Consider the following 12,412-nt stretch of genomic DNA (forward strand, 5'->3'; position numbering starts at 1 on the left):
AATAAAAGTTGTCCCATTCTTCTCCCCCACCATAAAACTATGTTTAATGCGGGGTGTAGGGATATGTTAGGACTTTCGATAAGATGAGGGGTGGGGCCTCCAAAAATAAGCAGCTTAGGGGCTGCTGAGATCCGAAAACATCTGTGGATTTGAGTCTCGCCTTGTAATCCCTCTGCTACACTACATTTTGTGTCTAAGTTCATGGTTTTCCATCCTTGAGATGAAGCATAAGCTTATTGTTCTTTGCACATTTTGCACCAATTTACTCATCAACTTCTCTATGTTGGCTTGTAGGGTCCACTCAAGTTGAATGTATAAAATGCTATTTCTTCATAAATAGTTGCCAACACTCTAAAACGAAGGGCTTGGGCTAAATCAGATGCCCTGGGGAGATAGTACCATTGGCTTAAGTGGTGTTTCACGACAACTGGGCAGGAACAGGGCAGGACGACCCAGGAACAGTTTCAACACAGATTTGGCTTAGCTCAAAGGGACCATTGCTTCCCTAGGGGCACGGGCCAGGCCTTTTCCAGGAGGAGCCGAAAGGGTTGATGGCGCAGCAAGCTTGCCAAACTCACGTCCACCTACTTTCCGCAGAGAGATCACATGTGGCGCCCCCAGTCACAAGAGCCCCGATTTCCCGGAGGTGGTATCCAGGCCTGGCATCCCGGGCATTGGCCTGGCTGTCAGGAGGCTCTCCGCCTCTCATGAGGCTTTCGTCTCTGTCAGAAGCCAAAACAAATAAGGCAAAACCCACTTCTTGATTTCGAGAAAGTTCCAGAGAGCCCAGCTAAAGGAGATTGAGGGTTGGGGATGGGGTGCAGGTGGGGATCAGGGCTGGGCTCACATGAGCCCTGCAAACTGCCTCTCGAAACCGTTAACAATGGCACCTGACATTTTTAGAGTGGTTTTTTGGAAGATACGTGTGAGCACGTATCATCTGATGTAACTGTCACTCGGAGCATGGAACCTCTGTGAGGCCGAGTACTCCGAGTACTCTGGTGGTTAGGGGACTACCCCCAAAACCACGCAGTGATGCAGGGGCAAGGCCTGCACTAGCCCAGGGCCTCCGACCCAAGGACAGCCCTTCTGTGACGGCTGCCGGTGGCTCTCCCACGCTGCGGTCTGAGCCTCCCAAGAGAGTCACCAGCTCAAATCCTCCACTCCGGGCTACAAAAAACCCCAGAGACCCAGGCCTGCTGGCAGAGGGCCTCAAATTACCCAAGTGCTTGACTCCAAAATAGTGTTTGTGTGTCTAAGACCTGGTAACTTGAACTATGCTTCTCATTTTTCCCCTTTAAAGGAGCCCAGGAGCCTGACTCATGCTAGCTGTGCTGGAAGGTGAGACCACAGCACCCAGCCTTCACTCCTCCCCGCCACGGCCTTGCCGGGCTCCTGAGCTAGTGGGCAGAGTGGCTTTTGGGCCAGACGAAGCCCCATTCTCTCCCCACTTTAGAAACAGGGTGTTGGGCACCCGGGTGGCTCAGTGGTTGAGCATCTGCCTTAGGTTCAGGTCGTGATCCCGCAGGGAGCTTGCTTCTCCCTCTACCTGTGTGTCTCTCCCTCTCTGTGTGTGTCTCTCATTAATAAATAAATCTTAAAAAAAAAAAAAGAAAAGAAAAGAAACAGGGTGTTTGTCCTGCCACGTGGCATCCAACCCTTCATCAGCTCCTCGTGTCAGGGCAGCTAGCAGCTTCTCGTGACTGCTGTGCCCTCTGCCCACTTCACGATGCCCACACAGGTAAGTCTCCCAGACGCCTGAGACCCATGTGCCCAATCCCAAGACCGCCTGCAAGGAGGTGAGCCCTTGAGCCCATTTGGGGTACTCGGCTCATCTTTAAAACCCTTGTCATGTCCACTGTGATGACCTCCTTGCTCCCCCTCCCATGAGTCCGTCCATTCAGCAGGCGTTTTATTAGCTCTCCCTGACAGCCAAGAACTGGTGGGCACCTAGGATACAGTCTGTGCCTTCAAGGAGCTCACGACCTAGGGGGTGAAATGGACCAGGGAACAATTCCAATTCAAATGGGTTCGTATGACGGGGGAAGCATAGGGCCAACTATATAACCCAGGGGGGAAAAATTTAAGCACATGTAGCCCAGGGAAGGCTCCCTGGAGGAGGTGATGCTGGAGTGGAATCGCAACACCCGGATCAAATTCTGTTTCCTATCAGGCCTCTCTGCTGGCTCTGCGTGGGCCAGCCCAAGTGGGCAGACACTCAAGCCCATGCCAGTAGGTGTGGTCTCTTGGGATTATTACCAGGGTCTCCAGGGACCCCGCCCCTGCCCGGTAGCCGGTCTGCCCTTTCCCCAGGGTTATAGCATCAGGGTTTCCCTAGAACCAGGAAGCTGAGGCAGCAGGGAGGGCTCTGATGACAGCTGTCCTCCTGACGGCGGTGTGCTGGCTGGAAGGAAGAACCTCAGCAATGGGCTCCTCGGGACTGGTGCCTCCAGGGAGCGAGGGCATGGGACCCGCGGAGAAACCACCAGTTTGGCTCTCCAGGCCCCTGGAGAGCGGGATGCCGATTTGGCTTGGCTACCTTCCCAGATGAGGAGACGCTGCATAAACCTCAAGGCCGGTGGTGTTATTCCAGACGCCGAGCCTCTCCCCATAGTCACGGTGAGGCCTGGCCGTGCCCAGAGACCGTGTCTGCACACAGCAAAGAGGGCCGCCTCCCAGCTGGCCACCAGGAGTGTGGGACAAGCAGCTCTGAGTTTGGTTTCAACCCCATCCTGTGACTGACTACAGGCCCAGGAGCACGTTGGCCCCGCCTGGCTCCTCCCAAAGGAGAGGCAGACGCAGCTTGGCCACCAGGCTCTGACAGGAGGAAGGTCGGACATAACCACACGGCTGGGGAGCACCTGGGTGTGCAAAGTACACGGCGACTTTGGGGGAGGAGAGAGGACGTAGAACCCTGCTCATGCTGTGCCAGGCGCTGTGCTGGGGCCTTTGGAGGCACGATTGCAGAGCATCTGAGCCATGCTGAAAAGCGTGACCTGTCCTCCGTTAACGGAGGCTCATAGAGGCCAGGAAACTCGCCTAAGGTCAACCAGCCCAAGTGACAGCACTGAGGTCACAACCTGGTTCTTGCGACACCAGCGCCCCTGCTCAAGAGGTCGCCTTTCAAATTGTCCTGACATCAGGGAAGAGGAGGACAGGAAGTGGGCGCCCAAGAGCTGGGGCAAAGCTCAACGATGCAGGCCTTCCGGCTCCACCCCGGGAACGCCATGTGCCACGCTTGGGGGGAGGATGATGATGGTGAGCCCGTGACATGGAAGGAAGCAGCACAGCACCTGCAGAGTGGGCACCCCAGGCTCATCCGTCCTCCCACCGTCAGCTCCCGCCCTCCTTCCCGTGACCCAGAGAGGCCCTCCCGGGGGACCAGGCACCTCTATGCCTCCAAGTGAAGCCTCTGGCCCCTGGTTCTTTCTCCCACATCCTGCCAGCTCCGTGGAGCCAGGCAGCAACCTCTCCGCCACCCTCGGAGGTGGCTGGGAACACTGGTGCCTGGCTCAGGGAGGCTCCTGGAAGCCCTAGGCACGGATCACTGCACTCAGCTATCGGATTAAAGGGGCTCAGGACGAGGGCAGCCTGCATGGCTGGGCCTGCTGGGCTGCTCTGGAGCGAGGCCAGGCGGCCCTTCCCTCCTCGGCCCAGCCAGTGGGATGCCAGGCAGCCCGGAGAAGCTGTGGACAGAGAACAGAGGGTGACGTGGCCTCACCTTTTCCTTCCAGCTGCCACAAAGGGCAGAGCCCCTGGGGTCTGGAGGTGGCCTTTCCTGGGGAAAGGAAAGCTCTCCGTGGTCAGATTACCAGTGGAGGGGTGTGGGGCTGCTGCTCCATGGACGGTGTCCCACCCGGGGCTTGTTTAGAGTGAATCACTTGGAAAGAGACCTGAAACCGTATCCTACAGGAAATCACAGGCCAAGAGCCAGAAAGAAACCAGGTCAAGCTTCATGGAATCAGGCCACCAGGAAGGAAGGCAAAGAGCCCACTGTTTATGGAGTGTCTTCTCCATGCTGGGCACACTCAACGCTGGTGAAACCTCACCGTTCCAGGGAGGTCAGGCTGTGCCCCATTTCACGGGCGGGCCAAGGCAATAAGTGATTTGGTGGCGGTTACAGGAGCAGCAGGTGGCCCAGCTAGGATGCCAATCTAGGTGTTCCTAACTCCAAAGTCAGAACTCCATCCATCATCCCCAAGACCACCTCCGGTCACTGCCACCCGCCCCCTCCTGGGGGGGGGAGCACAGCAGCAGACATCGTGGAAAGTCTCAGAGGCCACCCTGCACCCTGATTCTAAGAGGCCGCGGAGCGTCAGGGCCAGGAGCGCGCAGGGGGCGGTCGAACCCTGGCTCTGCACTTAGAAGCTGCGTGGCTTTGGGCCAATGTCTTAACTTCTCTGTGGCGTAGCGTCCTCTTAAACGAAAAACAGAGCTGTGGGCGGTCTATCCCCGGAGCCCGACTGTGGGGAAGAAATGAGGGATTTGGGGTAAAACGTTTAGGCCGGTGCTTGAACCCTGTAAGCGCCCCGTACTACTGTCAATGTCTACGCCAACCTGAGTCTCAAAGACCCAGCTCCCATCACCAGACCTGCCTTTACCAAATCCCCCCTCTAAACCCTGAATGAGTCGCAGGTTTCCCTGGGCAGGTTGCTGATGGCTCGGGGCGGTCCCTCGGTGGGGGCTGAGACCAGCCCGGAGGAGGAGGCTGGGTAACTAAAAATAAACACTCATCATCAGCAGACCACACACTTCACCTCCCGCACCCCCTCCCTCCCTCCCTCGGCGGATGGGAGGAGAGAATGCAAATTTCCCCATCCACGTTGAGTCAAGGCAAATGTATTTCTTCATCAAGGGAGACGAGGCCACAGGAATTCGAAGGCAAGTGCCACAAACTACCACCCGAATGTCGGTCACCTCGTCTCAGGTACAGCCTCACGTGACCGCTCTGGAGCTGGGAAGGAGCCAGGGGCTGGGAGGGTTTGGGACCATCACGGGCTGGCAACCTGGAGCGGGGGTGGGGAGGGGGTACATGAGCACACCGAGGGGTCCCACGTGCCAAGACACACACACTCCGGCCCAGCTGCTCCTAAACTCTGGGGGAGCCACAACCCAACTTGACCTCCCCCCCCCCCAGGACACTGGACACAGAGCCACGTGGCCTGGGGACTCCAGAAGGAACAGAGTGGGGTAGCGACCCCCATGAAGGCCCTAGAGACGGGGCCTTCCAGGACTGAGTCCAGACCATCTACTGGGATGGGAAGCCCACTTTATTTTGAAAAACAATGGCCCCTTCCCCTCCCTCCTTGCTCACTGGTGTGTGCCCCAGTGTGTTTCTGCAGGTCACCGGCTCCTCCACTTTAGTAGCCCTAAAGTGTCCCTTTAGGGCTGTCCCTCCAAGGACCCTCTGTCCCTGAGCTGCAAGGCCCTCTGCTTGCAGCTGTTGCTTCTGCCCCTCTTAGGCGCCCCTAACACAGTGGCCCCAAGTCCCCTGCCCCATGGGGACCAGGGAGCACCAGCAGCTCGGCCGCTTGCCCTGGAGCTCACCAGAATTCATCTACTCCCAGTGCTCAAGGCTCACCTCCTTCACGGAGTTTCCAGCCTTCACTGCTCCCCGCAGCACAGCAAATAATACCCCACTTTATATGGAAAACGCTAAAATAGGATCACACCTTTTAAAGGATATTTCCACCTCACAGACTTCACCTTTCTCCCACCCTCCGCAACCACCGCCCCGGCCCCCTCCACACACACTCACACACACGTGCACACACACATACACACATGCACACATGCACACACACCCGTTTCGCTACCAGACTTCCCTAAGCCCGTTTAATTGAAAAGGCATGATTTAGGCTAATTGACAGCAGATGGGTTCGGCTGCAAAATGCAGAGAAGCATTTGTTGAACATGATTTACAGCAACGAGGCAAAACTTTCTCCTTTTTATATCGTTCTTCGAGCTCCACGGCCAACACAGCTCAGCAGAAATGAGAGGAGAAAAAAAAGTAATTAGTGTTTAATTTTTTAACAATTTTTAACTCCCTTTTTAATTGCTTTACATAAACCTGTCCTAGAATTTTACAGCCTTCAAATCTCTGTCTAAGTCTGGTCCTTGTTTCTGGTTTTAATTACAGGGAGGCTTGTCTGGCACATTAAATTAGAAGAAAAACACACACACACAATTTCAGAAATATTTTGCTCTTGGACTCCCAACTGAACATCTAATATTTCAGCGTGCGAATGGGAAGGCTCTGGTGGAAGCCGAAGTGGGCCAAGTGCTCCTGCCGCATTACTGCCTCAACCCCACAACTGTCCCTTAGGTTATTAGCAGTGAAAGAGCGTCACAAGCAGAGTCCGAGGGCCCACGGTGGCCGGTGGCCGGGGCGCCTCAGCGCGGCTTTGGAAATAGCCCACTTCCCAGAAGAGCGGGCGAGCGGCAGGGCCCTGCAGGCTTTGATCAGACTTCAGGTCTGGCTTCCAAGCCAGGCCATCAGACCTTCCGCCCGCTTCTCTGCGGTCCCTTCTCAGCGAGACTGGAGGGGAGCGTGGCCTGGAGCGGGGTGTCCTCGGTGCAGGGGAGGGGGGCCGCGAGGGCCCGGGCGGCGGTCGCAGGCTGCACGCTGGCCAGGTGGCTGCATCCGGTGGTGGCCTTTGCAGAGACAGCCGAAGCGAGGTCGTACCTGCGCTGAGCATTAGAACTTCTGGGCTCTCCCAAAGGGTAACCACCGGCCTCCGTGCGGCTATTTACATCCAAACGGATGCACACGCGCGATCCACTGGACGGTTGCCTTCTTCCGTGGGGCTGGCCACTGCGCGACTGCTCAACGGGCTCATGCGGGCGAACGCCAGGTCAATATAGTGTAAATACGGGGCATCTCCATCTCCATCTGTTGGACAGGGTCGCTCCAGATGCTTCCTATTGCAACCGGGGTCTGAGGCGAGGCAGCCTGGGCGTGCCCCCTCCTACCCCCATCCCCCCCCCCAGGGAGGTGGTGAGAAATGCAAGGCCTTGGGGACATGGTGAGAAATGCAGGATCCTGGGCCTCCCCGAGACTTGGAAACGCCTTCCTAACAAGCCTCCCCCTCCTTGGGGTGATTTGAGTTCATCCCCGCAGCAGCAGCAGCAGCAGCAACAGCAGCAGCACCGTGGCTGGGGCCTGGAGCAGAGTAATGGCCCGTGGATCCCCTGCAAGGTGTGCGCAGGGGTGGGGGAGAGCATGCAGGGGGGGATGAGGGGCGGCGGGCCATAAAATGTCCTCGGGACACAACCCCGCAGGGCCAAGGCTCCCCGACCCCCGGCCTGTGTTCATTAGCGCCGAGGCCGCAGCCCCCCTTGGCAGACCCTGCCCAGCCTGCCCTGGGCTCCTCCAGGACCCCCGCTGGGCGGCGGAGGGCTGCCTGGCGCCGCTGGGCGGGCAGCTCTAGGGATGGAGCCAGGCCAACGCGGCTCCCCACACACGGTCATTACCTCCCGAAAACCCAGGAGTTATTACAATTAAAACACGTTGCAGGGGGGAGCGGGGGCTGGAGGAGGTCCCTTTAGGAAGGAACACTGGGATTAAAAGAAATTAGAGCAGTTGTCATGACGACGCTGCCAGGCCGGGCCTACCCTGTGATTATTTCAATGGGAACGGGATGGGGGCAGATGGGCTGGGACAGGGGGTGCCGGGGAACCGTACCCAGCTGCAGGGCAAGAGCTATGCTTTTTCCCCCAGAACGGGGATGCAGCAGCCCCAGGAAATTCTCCCCAAGCCGACTCCTGCTGGCATTCGAATTCTCTAGAACTATTGCTTATCCCGGGGACCTCTGTTCTCCAGGAGGTTCACACCCCAGGCCTCTTCCATCCCAATCTGTTCAAACAAGGAAACTCCCACGGGGTCCCCTGCTCTTACTGGCGTGTAGGTGGGACGGCCTGGCCCGGTCTCCGGTCAGCTCCCCTCTGGCTGAGCCCCCGAGAGCCAGCCGTCCTTCCCCTGGACGGGAGGTACAGGTGTGCAAGGCGGAGTCGTAGAAACCAGGAGTGGACGTGTTCTGGAAGCGGGCCCATGATAATGAGCGAGATGGAAAGCTGCCTGGGACACCTCCAGGCACCAGCAGAGGATTAGGGTCCCTCCAGAATGGGGATCCTCGTTTGGCAGAGCTACAGGGACTGAAAAGAAAAAACAGTAATTAGCTCTCCATCCCTCTGCTCTGCCTCCCCACCGCCCCCCCTCCTCACGCCCCTCCTTGAGCCGGCCAACAGGCAAGGAGAACCTGTTTTGGAAGCCCCTCGGGGAGCAGAAGGGGAAGGGCTGGGAGGGGACTGGGGGTGGAAGAGGAGAGGGAGGAAGATGCTCTCAGCAAATTCTCCCTTCTCCAATCCCGCCTCCTCTGCTGCCACCTTAGTGGGCTCAGGGGCTGGACAAGAGGGCGTCCATGAGGGCGGCCTTCCATCCAGAAGGTTAACTGGACCCCAGACAAGTCCTTGATCCTCCTCACACCCCCAGGCTGGAGATCCTTGACCCTCTCGATCCTCCTCCTCCTCCTCTTCCTGGCTTTGCTCTCCCTTTTGAAAGCTCATCATTTCCAAATTTCCAACCCCCAGAGCCACTGCCCTTCATTCTGGATCTTCAACAGAGTTTCCCTGTTTATAGTTGCAAGGCCTGAGGTGTCCCTATAAAAAAAAAAAACATACTCATTGTAGAATTAGGCTTAAGTGTAAGCCTGGCCTCAGCCCGATTTTGCATGTGGCCTTGGGCAAAGGTCAGCTCCACGTGTCTGTCTCAGGTTCCTCCTCCGTACAAACCCATCTAACGTGCAGCATCATCTCAGGATGTAAGACTGCCAGTTTTATTTAGCTATTTATTAAATATTTTACTTATTTACTTGACAGAGAGAGAGAGAGAGAGAGAGCAAGCATAAGCAGGGAGAGCGGCAGGCAGAGGGAGAGGGAGAAGCAGACTCCCCGCGGAGCAGGGAGCCCAACGTGGGGCTCTATCTCAGTACCCTGGGATCATGACCTGAGCCGAAGGCAGATGCTTAACCCACTGAGTCACCCAGGTGCCCCGGACTTCCAGTTTTAAAATAGGGACATTCCCCAGCAAGTTGGGACAAGTTAGTCACCCTTCCTGGCACAGCCTGTGCTTCTTGGGGGTCTAGTTATTACTGTATATAGAGGGCTTCACTCCTCTGTAAAATTCTTTATACATCATAGATGTACACAAAAGGTGTGTGTATATATATATATGTGCACATATATACGCACGTGTGTGTACATATGAAGTTTCCAAAGAGGTAAATTGGGAGGTAATTATTCACATTTCAGCAAGAATCCTCATTTGGGGGGGGCGGCCCGGGTTACCCTGTGCTTTAGCACCGCCTTCAGCCCAGGGCCTGATCCTGGAGACCCGGGATCGAGTCCCACGTCGGGCTCCCTGCATGGAGCCTGCTTCTCCCTCTGCCTGTGTCTCTGCCTCTCTCTATGTGTGTCTCTCATGAATAAATAAATAAAATTAAAAAAAATGAATCCTCACTTGGCAAAACGACCAAATGTGACGTTCCGCTCTACAAGGTTAGGGTTAGGGTTAGGGACTGGGACTCTGTGTGGAAGGCACATTCAGAGAGTCTGAGTTCACAGATGGGAAAGCACCAGGAAATCCACGTGGTTCTGTGATCCTCTCATTTCTGGGGAAACCCCTGAACTTCTAGAAGATTCTTGCACCAGTTTTGCTGAGCTCTTTCTAGTGGGAAACGGAAGCAGAGCACAGCCACACTGGCCCCACTGCGCATCCCCAGGAGACCCCAGAACTAGTTGTCTACGGATGTGCTGTGGGGGCTGGTTTGCAAAGGCTCCCAGTGCGCTCCAGCCCTATGGGATGGGATGGGCATTCCCAGTTGCCCTTCTATGTATTTTCCTGCCCTCCCTAGGCTCAGGGTTCCCGGACCAGCTCAGGCTCAGGCTTCTCCAGCTCTGAAACGACTTCAGGTGGCGAGTTCCCACACAATCGAAAACACTCACGTATCATAACATCCTGCCCGGGATTTTTTTTTAAATTTATTTTTTATTTTCTTTTTATTTTTTACCATTTAGCATGTAGACCAACAGGTGAAAAGGGACAGAAGGGAAGGAAGGGAGATGACAATGGGGTCATGATCCCCTCTCCCTGCCAGCTCAGAAACCCAGAAACGTGGCTGAGTGACACAGGTACTGTGGCCCAGGGAGGGGTTTTGGGAGGCAATGTCTCTGCCGCACCCCCTCCACCTGCTGCTTTCAGGGACAACCTGAGCCACCTGGCATCAGCCACATCAGTATAATAAACTTCACTGGCTCCCAGTCTAAATCGTGAAGAGAAAGGGCCCAGCTGGAAACACATCCTGTCTCCTTCAAGGTGAGGTGACAGTGGGGCCAGGCACAGCAAGGGGGGAGGATATTGGAAGGTGTTGAAAAGGAGCCCTCTCTTTTCCTCCCCGTTGGAGGGATCAAAGTCCTCACTTAATGAAAAGGAGGCAGGTCACCTCTGTGCCCCCAAGGAAGTACAGGCTCTTCCTCCCAGGAGCCCCAGGCTCCCAGCCCCCCAGCCCCCCAGCCCTGCAGGGGCAGAGGCTGACATCCCAGGGAGCAAATGGTGACCACTGAGCCTGTTGGCCTTACTTGGAGACACTGGGATACAGCCTCGCTGCAAGGAGCTGGCTGGTGATGCCGGGCCTTATTACTTCTTTGTGGGTTGTTTGGTGAGAGGTGGTGCCTCACTATCTTCAAGACTAGGGCACAGTCCTGCTAGGAAGAGAAAGCTGAGCAAAACGATCCTGACATACCCACCTGCCCCCAACCCCAATCTCTGCCCCTGCCTGTTTCTGCTACTTACATTTATTATACTACTTTATTCTTTTTGTAATTTTTACTTATTTATGATAGTCACACAGAGAAAGAGAGAGAGGCAGAGACACAGGCAGAGGGAGAAGCAGGCTCCATGCACCGGGAGCCTGACGTGGGATTCGATCCCAGGTCTCCAGGATCGCGCCCTGGGCCAAAGGCAGGAGCTAAACCGCAGCGCCACCCAGGGATCCCTATTATACTACTTTAAAGTCAGTCTGTCTCTGTTTCTGTCTCTCTTTCTCTCTCCAGCCCCCCTTGCCTTTGACCTCTTACAAGACAAAACTGGGCTGTCTGCAGCATCTTCGTATCCCATGCACACAGGAAGCACTAAATAAATGTTTACCGAAATGAATTCTTTACTACCATGTGTGCCCAAGGGGCACAGGATCTATATGGCACCCAAGCCAAATCCCCAGGAATCCAGGCAGGTTATCCTGGCCTCTCCTGACCTCTCCCCTCTCCTTTTCCACAAATTTCCCTCCAAAGGAGGCTGGGGACTGGCCCATTGCAGTGCCTCACACCATTTAACAATAATAAAAAGAAAAAAAAATGCAAACAAGCCCTAGAGGAAAGAAGTTGCAAAGAGAAAAAAAAAAAAAAAAAAAAAAAAAACCCTGAGAGAAGAGGAACATAATGTGCATGTGTACACACATAATACAAGTTAGCATATCCCAAAGCCCCCTGGACAGAAACCAAACAGGAAATCTAGAATCATTACCAAATGCACTTCCCCTGTTTGCCCTGCCCTCGGCCCCTGGGGGTGGGCCAAGGGTACTCCGGCCCCCTCCCTCACAGGGCTAGAAGCCGCAGGAGGGTGGGGCTTTGATGGACTGATTGGCATTTCCTCCCCTCCCTCCTCCCTCCTGACCTCTGGGTAGGGCTTCCCGGTGGACGGTGGACGGTTGATGGGATGGGACGGAAGCCTCTTGCTGCTGCCACCTCCCAGGAGCAGCGGGGCTCAGAGCGAGGAGCAGCGGGGCTCAGAGCTTTTCCACGCAGGCCCCCCACAGTGTGGGAGTGGAAGGTGGCCAGCAGCTGGCCTCCCTCACCCCAGGTCCGCAGAGAGCTGTGTGATGGCCCCGGCTTGGGGATCAAGACCTCCTGCTCTTAAGAAAACAGATCAGAAATTTTGGCATCAAAATATGTTGAGAGGAAGCAAGGAACCCTTGGAGCGAAACGCAGGCCACGGGACCGAAGTGGAAAGTCTGAGCAGAAACCCGAGCTGCAGTGATCATGAGTTCAGGTTCACCCTCCATGGGCTACTCTTGCTCGAAAGCACGGCCAAGGATTGCACCCTGGCTCCGGTTGGCTAACTCACCCATCCATCAAGAGTCGGCCAACTTCTACTGTAAAAAGGCCAGATAGTAAATATTTTCGGCTCTGGGGCTACGGGGTGGGGTGGGGGTGGAGGGGTCTCTGTTGCAAATGCTTAACTCTGTCACTGTAGCATGAAAACTGACACAATACGTAAATGAACGGGCATGGCTGCGTTCCGGTAAAACTATTTATAGGGGCGCCCAACTGGCTCTGTCGGTGGAGCGTGCGACTCTTG

The 12,412-nt window shown here is 55.7% G+C and overlaps 1 protein-coding gene across 1 annotated transcript in view; it reads right to left on the bottom strand.

Moving 5' to 3' along the window:
• Positions 1-5,993: 5,993 nt before the first annotated feature.
• Positions 5,994-12,412, bottom strand: part of LOC144286245 (uncharacterized) — a 176,316-nt gene continuing 169,897 nt past the window's right edge. The window contains exons 6-7 of the mRNA XM_077852452.1: positions 7,898-8,154; positions 5,994-6,921 (exon numbers count right to left, since the gene is read on the bottom strand). The gene's annotated coding sequence lies outside the window, so the exon portion shown is untranslated. The remainder of the gene's footprint in view (positions 6,922-7,897; positions 8,155-12,412) is intronic.

The sequence above is a fragment of the Canis aureus genome, chromosome 16 (genome assembly GCF_053574225.1).
Source record: "Canis aureus isolate CA01 chromosome 16, VMU_Caureus_v.1.0, whole genome shotgun sequence".
Lineage (NCBI taxonomy): Eukaryota > Metazoa > Chordata > Mammalia > Carnivora > Canidae > Canis > Canis aureus.